Genomic DNA, 11154 nt, shown 5'->3' with positions numbered 1-11154 from the left:
TATTTTTGATTATCCATAAGGCACTTTCTTATTGCCCTTAATTATTTTATAATTCAATTTGTAATCTTTATCTTTCATTTGCCTTCAGTTTCAAGTGTATCATCTTTTGCTGCAGCAAGGAATAAACCAGGTAGACTCAGCAACTCCACTTAGGGATTGGATTAAATGACCTCTTGAGAACTATGATCTCCGGTTCCTGCTCCAGGTCTATGATAAGAAAGATGTGTTAAGTAAATGAACTCATAGCAATACTTGAAAATCAGAAAGTGAAGGGAAAATTTTAGTATTCCCAAATTATGAATTATTTTAGAAAGATAAAAAACAGATGGAGTCCAATAGAAGGAAGAACCACAGCCTTACATGTCTGTTAAGAGAAAAATGCTGACAAAGTTTCAGAGTGATAGAACTTCAGAGGCAGCAGCAAAAGGAGCAGGAAAAAGGTTCAGAATATTACCCAGGGTCAATGTTTGGGTGGCCCAGTAGATTTTAGACATGAATTCTTCCCACTCCAACCCACTCCAAATAAGAATCACTTACAGTGTTTTCCCTGGGAAGGATGTGTGAGGGAGTATGTGGACCTAAAAGGCAAGGCACATCTTCAGGTGGGTGGCCACATGCAGGAAGAATGAGGACAGGTTCAGAAATCCAACTCTTGAACTCCAGGATAATACATCCTGTCCCTTTCTCAGGAGCACTGGAAATGGCTGTGGCAAACGTTTATGGCATTCACATCAAAGCTTAAATAGATAATCAGAAGAAAATGGTTGAACAACTATCAAGAAACAACTAAAAAAGAAAGAAAAAAAAGAAACATTTGATTGCTGAGAGTAAACAATATGATGGAGGAGATACACCAAATGTAATCATTAGAATATCCAATGTCCATGGAAACAGAGTTTACCAAAAGCAATTAGAATAAAATCTTTAAAAAAGTATAATTAATTTACTGAAATGGATATGAGAAAATATTGCAAGCAGAAAAATCCATTTCAGGTGAGAAGATGTTGCTCCTGGTGACTCCACTCTGGCACACCTCCATCCAGCATGCCACTTCAGGGGTGAGCTGGTGCTTGCTGGGGAAGCAGCGAGGCTGGTTGTGCTTTGTCTTGACCACTAGAGGCACGCAAGTTCTGAACACCAGCAGCTGGGACTGTGACTGTGTTCTGGGTGTTAGGCTCATCTAACTGCTTATTTTAGGCAATAAAAAAATAAAAATTTTATTGCTGAATTTCTTCTAAAAAAGCAAAACCCTCAACTGATGGGTTGAACATCAAAATGTATGCAGGGAGTTCTCTATCATTGAGCCTGGAACAGCACTGAAAGTGCCTAACACAGTACAAAAGGTCAAAGAGAAGGAGAAAAAAATTTTTACTTTATATATTTTTTATTTGTTCTAATTAGTTATATATGACAGTAGAGTGTGTTTAGGCACTTTGCATATCATACATAAATAGGATATGATTTCTCATTTTTCTGATTTTACCTGTTGTAGAATCACACTGGTAATGCAGTCATATATGTATACAAAATAATAATGTATGTTTCATTCTACTATCCTTCCTGTCCTCATACCTGCTCTCCTCCCTTCACTCCCCTCTACCTAATCTAAAATAACTCTATTCTTCCTAAGCACTCCCACCCCCACTGCCTTATTGTGAATTAGCATCCACATATCAGAGAAAATATTTGCCCTTTGGGTTTTTGGGATTGGCTTATTTCAATTAGCATGATATTCTCCAACTCCATCCATTTACCTGCAAATGTCATAATTTAATTCTTCTTTAAAGCTGAGTAATATTCCATTGAATATATATAACACATTTTCTTTATTCATTCATCTGTTGAAGGGCACCTAGGTTGGTTCCATAGTTCAGCTATTGTGAATTGTGCTGCTACAAACATTAATGTGGCTGTGTCACTGTAGTGTGCTGATTTTAAGTCATTTGGGTATAAACGGAGGAGTGGGATAGCTGGGTCAAATGGTGGTTCCATTCCAAGTTTTCTGAGGAATCTCCATACTGCTTTCCATAGTGTTTGTACCAATTTGCAGTCCCATCAGCAATGTATGAGTGTGCCTTTTTTAAGAAGGGGAAAAAAATTAAAGGTAAGAGATGAGAAACATTGATTGAGAAGTCCAACATGTATGCAGTAAAAACCCCAAACAAAGAGACCAGTAAAGTGGGAGTGGAATTAACTTGCTAATAATATAATTAGAAAAAAATTTAGTGCTGAAGAGAGTCAAACATTCTCAGAAAGAAATGTCTCTTTAAATATCAAGCATGAAGAATGACAAGAAACAACTACTTCCAAAGTCATGTAATGAAATTTTAAAAACAAGGAATATAGAGACTATCCTAAATTTTCACAAATAACAACAATTATCTATAGAGGAAGCAAGTACTAACACCAGACTTTTCATTAGCCACACTAGATACTAAAAGATAAAAAAGCAACTCTTCAAAAAGTTGTGTGGTGGGAAATAATCATGCATATGGAATTCTATATCCAAATAATATATGATTCAAGCAGGAGAAAAAAAATCCATTTTCATATCATGGAAAGACTCAGAAATTTTAATACCCACCTTTCTGGATGAAGAGAGAGTAGATGGGGACATGTGAAACCTGAGGAACAGGAGTGAGTAAAGGAACAAATAAAAGTCATTTATTAGTTTAGATAATTGTTGGTCAAACACTTCATAGCTAAATTTCTCGATGATTTAACACGTGAGATGGGGAGTAGTAAAAGTTGGAAGAGAGAGAGGGACAGACAGGACATATTCTCGTCAAGTTCCAAGTTAGGGTTTAAGAGCAAGTTAATTCCAGACATTGATAGAATAAGTAAACAATGTATTAAACCATTAGGAGTTTGTAGGGTCAGGGATGTAGCTCAGTGGTAGAAAGCTTACCTAAAGTGCAATACAGTCATAACTATAGGAAAAGTAGAAATGAGGTACATAAATTCTGTGTTATTAGGTTGAAAGCAATACAAAGAAAAATGAATTTCAATCTAACTGGTGTAAATAATAATAGGAAAACAACAACCAAAGCAACAATAACAGAGGAAAAATAATAAAAAGAAAACTCAAAATTAGATACCATCACAATAATGGTGGTATTCATTGCAAAACTGAACAAGTTTGATCAATATGGAAATATGTGCTCTCGAATATTGCAGATGGGAATGAGATTGACAAAAAACAATTTTAAAGGTTTTATAAAAATAAAAAGTGAAATTCACAGGAACTTATAGCAGTCACAATCATTTATATATCTAACAATACAGTGTTGAAATATTTAAAACAAAACTAACAGGAATACGGTGAAATGGGGGGAAATTCCATAATTATAATGCAAGACTTTGAGGAACTGGAGGTCAAATAAATAACAAAAAGTGTGATCTGATAGCTTATTAACAAAACATCATTCCTTAAACAGTGCTAGTTGTCTTTAAGGGGCAGTTGGCAGTATCTACTAGAATTTAAATTGTGCAAATCTTTTGATCCACTATCTCCCTTCTTTGTGTACATCATAGAGAAATAGTGTTACCATGAAACATGAGAAGGGCTATAATTAAATGAATAATAAATACATTGAAATCATATGAATCATTACAAAGAATGAAAAATATTAATACATACATGGAATTGTCTAAAATATTTTTGAAAAAAATTATGACATTAGCATCCCTTATTAAAAACCACACGGAAATTTTAAAAAGGGAAAGATTTTTGGCTTACCTACTAAAAGTATTGGGATAGAGATGATTATGGAGCAGGAAAAGGAATTACCTTCAATAACTAGATCACTATCTTCAGAGCCCAGGATTTTGAAGATATTATATATATATATATATATATATATATATATATATATATATATATATAACATATATATATATATATAATATATAAAATACACATATATAAAAATACATACATATATATATATATATATATATATATATATATATATATATATATATATATATGTCAAACCAATTGTAATGTGGGTCACTTTCACAGAGGAAAGCATCACAGCTCTTCCTGTAGCTCCAGAAGGTGAAACTAAATATAAACTTCATGAAAATGCTTGACAGCAGACACCTGGTTATGGCTGCTTCTCAGAAATGGCACTGATGATCACAGCATAGCTCATGCTAATTATGTTTATCCAAGTCAAGTTTCAAAACTAATTAGATCTTTGCACTTGTATTACCTGTATGCTAATAATAAAGAGAATAAATGAAGCCCCTGAGATCTTAATGAATATCTTAGCCAGCATAATGGTGTATGAATACATAAACACACCTAATTTTCTTAGTCTCATTGGATTTTCTCCCACTGGATTTTCAATAGAATATTAAAAAAAAACAACTGTGCATTTCTGATGCTAAGGTACTGATGATCTAGCATTCCAAATAGTCCAAAGTCTTACATAAATAAGCCCTGCTATATAGAAATGACTCCAAAAATCTGTCCTCATCATAATATTTGACCAGCAGGTAACATTCACTTTGTTATTAATATATAAATGTCCTTTGCATTTACAGTGAAAGCTAATAATTGCGTATTTAAAAGAGGTTTTGAATTACTAATTCATTACTGCTAATTGCTAGGTGTTTTAGCACACATTATCTCCTTTAACACAAACATAGAAGACTAATGGTATTATTTTAAAAAGAAAGTTGAGGCTCAAAAGGGTTATATAATTTTTCCAAAATTACCTAGATGGTAAGCAGTAGACCTGGAATTCAGCCCCAGAAATTTGGGTTCTGAAATCTTATTTTAATTACAGCACTGTATGTTATGCCTCTCACTTCATACTAGCACTCATCACATTTCAAATTCCTTTGGGTGTTTCATGTATTTATTTTTCTAATAAAAATAGTATTTATTCCAGATTGTGTTTTTTAACCTGTGACACAATCCCGAAGCTATAGTTAGTGAAGCCAGAGATGTAGCATTCATATGTTATTATATTAAGTTTTGTTTGTATGAAAAATGGATTAAGTCACATTAATTAATTCTTTCTGCATTGAGATAGGTAAGATTAGTAAGGTTGACTAAGAAGGGCACTGATAGCAATTTCTTTCCCACTCATCTTTTGATGCTGGGGTGGGAGAGGGGCTCCATTTTTCTACATTTGCCTGTGGAGTAGAATCAGTTATTAACAGTAGTACTGTCTTGCTAGGCTGCCCCCTTCCAGTATTTTGTCTAGAAAGAGCTGGATTTTGTTGGGCATCTTTCTTGATCTTTTGGGGTTTGAATTTCAGGTTTCTCCAGATTTGGATAAACACAGTTTATTCATCCACTCAGTCAACTGAAAGACTTCTTGATTCCTTCCAAGTTTTGACAGGAATAAAGCTTCTATAAACCTCTGAGTGTACATTTTTGTGTAGCATAAGCTTTCAGTTCATTTGGGTAAATACCAATGAGTGCAATTAATGGATTTCATGATAAGGGTATTTTTAATTTTATGAGGAACTGTCAAACCATCTTCTGAAGTGGCTGCACCAATTTGTGCCTTTATCTGTGAGAAGGAGAGTTCCTGTTGTCAGTGACTTTAGTTCAGGCCTTTCTTTGGTGATCCACCTATCAGATCTTTGTTCATTTCTTATTGTTAAGTGTTAAAAATTCCTTAATAAAAACTCCTTAATAAAAATAACTACACAAAACAGCACATCATTGAAAGAATCCCTAATTCAATAAAGGTAGAAGGAAAATGAACCAGAAGGAAGGTCTTCACACATAGGAAGGAATAGTGTACAAATATATATGCAAGTGTGGAATAAATATAAATAAACAAAATGCATAAATCAATGAAATCTGAAACAATGTGATAATTACTGAAATTTTTTCTTTGTACTTTTTCTCTTTACACTACCTATAGCTATTGAATTCCAGATTGGAAAATGTTTCTAGGTTACTGTAGTTCTGCTTCAGCTTATCTTGCTGGTTATAATTAGGTTATAATGTTCTCTCAAGTCTTTGAACTTATTCAGTGTTTTCTGGTTCCTGTTATTACTGGTGGAGAGTCTTCTGTTAATTTAATTGCCATGACTTCATAAGAAATTTTCTAATATTTCTGGCTAACTTAATAATTTTTCCTTATGTTTATTATTTTTCAGTTTTACTGTAAGAAGATTCTTATTTGTGCTTGCTATATGTAAATATTTATATTTTTCATCAATCTCAATATTTCTCAGCCATTGACTATATAAAAAATTATTTCTCTCTTATTCTTTCTAATATTTGCTTCTGGAACTTACTCTGAGTGTGAAAAATGGGCGCTCTAATTTCATCTTCTACCTTAATGTCTCTTTCATTTATTCAATTATCTTGCCCCTCTGTTTTCTGATTTTTAATTTTTTAGTTGTATGTTGACAATACACTTATTTTATCTATTTATTCTTTAATGTAGTGCTGAGGATCAAACCCAGGGCCTCACACATGCTAGGAAAGAGCTACAACTCCAGCCCCAACAGTGTTTTCTTAAAAAAACACTTTACGCCTATTCCCAGGTTACAGTTCTTTCAGATTAGTTGTGCCTAATGTTCTGTGTAAAGGAGCACCTGGGGAGGGATACCTGTGAGGAGGTGCACAAAGAACAGACAGACACGAAAGTACAAGCAGACATAAGGATGGAGTGGAGAGAGTGAAGTGAAGTGGTGAAGAAGAAATGAAGAAGTGAACTGACCACTCCTCCCTGCCTGGGAGTTTATTAACTCAAAGAGCACATACCCCCATTACCATGACCATATTCTGATTAGTATTTCTTTACCCTGAGTGCTAGCTAACTGAGGTTAATACAAAAACAGAGCCCCTTCTATACAATGAGATTTCTAAGGAAACCAGATAGTGCCTGCAGAGTTGTCTTATTACCTCAGAGGGAGGAGGCTGGGCATTCCAATCGTGAGAATAAGGGTGAAATTTGCTCCCCAGGAGTTTGCTCACTGGGGGGATAGTCACCTGTCTATTTCCACAGTCAGAATACCTACAGTTCTGCTTAAACTATTTCTTGAGTTTTAATCAAATGTCAATATTTTTCATTTCTAGTAATTGTCATTGTCATTCTTTATAATATTTGCTTTTTAAAAATATAGTATCTTGAGTGTGAGAGTGAAGCAGACCTGCCCGGAGACTCCAAGGCAACAGAGATGTCTGGACCACAGAGTGCCTGCTGAGGAGAGCTGTAGGCAGCTTGCAAAACCTGCACAAAAAAAATTGAAAGAATCATGTGGTGAGAGCTTCCAATCACTCCTGCAAGGTAGGCGGGCCTGTGACCCACCTGCAGAAGAGGAGCAGCGGCCTGCTGAGAGGCAGAGCCGCCCCCTCCCCCTGCGCCAGCAAGGTAGAGGGAACTGTGACCACCCACAGAGCAGGCCCAGCGGCCTGCTGAGGGGCAGAGCCGCCCCCCACCCCCCGCGCCTGCCAGGTAGGCGGAACTGTGACCACCGACAGAAAAGGCCCAGTGGCCCGTGGCGGGACAGAGCTTCCAATCACTCCTGCAAGGTAGGCGGGCCTGCGACCCACCAGCAGAAGAGGAGCACCGGCCTGCTGAGAGGCAGTGTCGCCCCCTCCCCCTGTGCTGGCAAGGTAGACGGAACTGTGACCACCATCAGAACAGGCCAGACCTGCAACCGACAGACAGAACAGGCCCAGTGGCCTGAGGAAGGGTAGAGCCGCCCCGCCCCCCGCGTCTGCAAGGTAGGCGGACCTGTGACCCACTGGCAGAACAGCCCCAGAGGCCTGCAGAGGGGCAGTGCCGCTGCCTGCACCTGCAAAGTAGCCAGAACTGCGACCACTGACAGAACAAGCCTAGCGGCCTGCAGAGGGACAGAGCTGCCGCCCACGCCTGCAAGGTAGGCGGACCTGCTACCAACCGGCAGAGCAGGCCCAGTGGCCTGCCGGCGTGGTAGGCATATTGCCCCAATTGGAGGAGGGGCAGAGCCGCCGCCCACGCCTGCGAGGGAGACTTTGCAACTATACAAGAGCAATATAAATATATAGGGGGAAAATTCAATAGCACAACAGTTTCACCAAGTAGAAAGGAACGCAAACAGTATGAAGAGACAAGGAAAGAAAGGACCACAAGCAATGCAGGTCAACTCAACTTTAGAAGAGGTAATAGCTGCAGCAGATGGAATGTCAGATAAAGAATTCAGGATATACATGCTTCAGATGATCTGGAGTCTCAAGGAAGACATCAGACAGCAAAATCAGACAATGAAAGATCACTTCAACAATGAATTACATAAACAAATCCAAGAAGCAAAAGATCAACTATACAGGGAGATAGAGGTTATAAAAAACAAACAAACAGAAATACTAGAAATGCAGAAAGCAATAAACCAACTTAAAAACTCAATGGAGAATACTACCAGCAGAGTAGAACACTTAGAAGATAGAACATCACACAATGAAGATAAAGTATTTCAACTTGAAAAGAACATAGACAGCTCAGCAAGACTGTTAAGAAACCATGAGCAGAACATCCAAGAAATATGGGATAACATCAAGAGACCAAATTTAAGAGTCATTGGGATACAGGAAGGGACAGAGTTTCAAACCAAAGGAATGAGCAATCTATTCAATGAAATAATACGAGAAAACTTCCCAGACTTGAAGAATGAGACAGAATCCCAAATCCTAGAAGCCTACAGGACGCCGAATGTGCAAAATCATAAGAGACCCACACCTAGACACATTATAATGAAGATGCCCAACATACAGAATAAGGAGAGAATTTTAAAAGCTACAAGAGAAAGGAAGCAGATCACATTTAGGGGTAAGCCAATCAGGATAACAGCTGATCTTTCAACACAGACTCTGAAAGCTAGAAGATCCTGGAATAACATATTTCAAACACTGAAAGAAAATGGGTTCCAACCAAGAATTGTGTTTCCAGCGAAATTAAGCTTCAGGATGGAAGATGAAATTAAAACCTTCCACGATAAACAAAAGTTAAAAGAATTTGCAGCTAGAAAACCATCTCTTCAAAACATCCTTGGCAAAACATTACAGGAAGAGGAAATGGAAAATAACAATGAAAACCAACAGTGGGAGGTAGGACAGTAAAGGGGGGAAAAATAATCAAAGAGGAAAACAAACCATGTTTAGTAACATAAATAAACAAATATGGCTGGAAGAACAACCCATATCTCAATAATAACCCTAAATGTTAATGGCTTAAACTCACCAATCAAGAGACACAGGCTAGTAGAATGAATCTCAAAACAAGACCCAACAATATGCTGCCTACAGGAGACGCATTTGATAGGAAAAGACATACATAGGCTGAAGGTGAAAGGTTGGGAAAAATCATATCACTCATATGGACTTCAGAAACAAGCAGGAGTGTCCACACTCATATCAAATAAAATAGATTTCAAGCCAAAGATAATCAAAAGGGATAAAGAGGGACACTACATACTGCTTAAGGGAACCATACACCAACAAGACATAACAATCATAAATATATATGCCCCAAACAATGGTGCAGCTATGTTCATCAAACAAACTCTTCTCAAGTTCAAGAGTCTAATAGACCACCATACAATAATCATGGGAGACTTCAACACACCTCTCTCGCCACTGGACAGATCTTCCAAACAAAAGTTGAATAAGGAAACTATAGAACTCAATAACACAATTAATAACCTAGACTTAATTGACATATATAGAATATACCACCCAACATCAAGCAGTACACTTTTTTCTCAGCAGCACATGGATCCTTCTCAAAAATAGATCATATATTATGTCACAGGGAAACTCTTAGACAATACAAAGGAGTAGAGATAATGCCATGCATCCTATCTGATCATAATGGAATGGAACTGAAAATCAACGATAAAAGAAGGAAGGAAAAAGAATACATCACTTGGAGAATGAACAATAGGTTACTGAATGATCAATGGGTTATAGAAGACATCAAGGAGGAAATTAAAAAATTCTTAGAGATAAATGAAAACACAGACACAACATATCGGAATCTATGGGACACATTGAAAGCAGTTCTAAGAGGAAAATTCATTGCTTGGAGTTCATTCCTTAAAAAAAGAAAAAACCAACAAATAAATGATCTCATACTTCATCTCAAAATCCTAGAAAAAGAAGAGCAAAACAATAGCAAAAGAAGTAGAAGGCAAGAAATAATTAAAATCAGAGCTGAAATTAATGAAATCGAAACAAAAGAAACAATTGAAAAAATTGACAAAACTAAAAGTTGGTTCTTTGAAAAAATAAACAAAATCGACAGACCCTTAGCCATGCTAGTGAAGAGAAGAAGAGAGAGAACTCAAATTACTAGCATACAGGATGAAAAAGGCAATATCACAACAGACACCTCAGATATACAGAAGATAATCAAAAATTATTTTGAATCCTTATACTCCAATAAATTAGAAGATAGTGAAGGCATAGATAAATTTCTTAAGTCGTATGATCTGCCCAGATTGAGTCAGGAGGATATAGACAACCTAAACAGACCAATATCAATTGAGGAAATAGAAGAAACCATCAAAAGACTACCAACTAAGAAAAGCCCAGGACCGGATGGGTATACAGCAGAGTTTTACAAAACCTTTAAAGAGGAACTAATACCAATACTTTTCAAGCTACTTCAGGACATAGAAAAAGAGGGAGAACTTCCAAATTCATTCTACAAGGCCAACATCACCCTGATACCTAAACCAGACAAAGACACTTCAAAGAAAGAAAACTACAGACCAATATCTCTGATGAACCTAGATGCAAAAATCCTCAATAAAATTCTGGCGAATCGGATACAAAAACATATCAAAAAAATTGTGCACCATGATCAAGTAGGATTCATCCCTGGGATGCAAGGCTGGTTCAATATACGGAAATCAGTAAATGTTATTCACCACATCAATAGACTTAAAAATAAGAACCATATGATCATCTCGATAGATGCGGAAAAAGCATTTGACAAAGTACAGCATCCCTTTATGTTCAAAACTCTAGAAAAACTAGGGATAACAGGAACATACCTCAATATTGTAAAAGCAATCTATGCTAAGCCTCAGGCTAGCATCATTCTGAATGGAGAAAAACTGAAGGCATTCCCTCTAAAATCTGGAACAAGACAGGGATGCCCTCTCTCTCCACTTCTCTTCAACATAGTTCTC

The sequence above is a fragment of the Marmota monax genome, unplaced genomic scaffold (assembly GCF_021218885.2).
Source record: "Marmota monax isolate L192 unplaced genomic scaffold, Marmota_monax_Labrador192_F-V1.1 WCK01_AAM20220418_F8-fsc00061, whole genome shotgun sequence".
Lineage (NCBI taxonomy): Eukaryota > Metazoa > Chordata > Mammalia > Rodentia > Sciuridae > Marmota > Marmota monax.
This window is presented reverse-complemented; position numbering follows the sequence as displayed.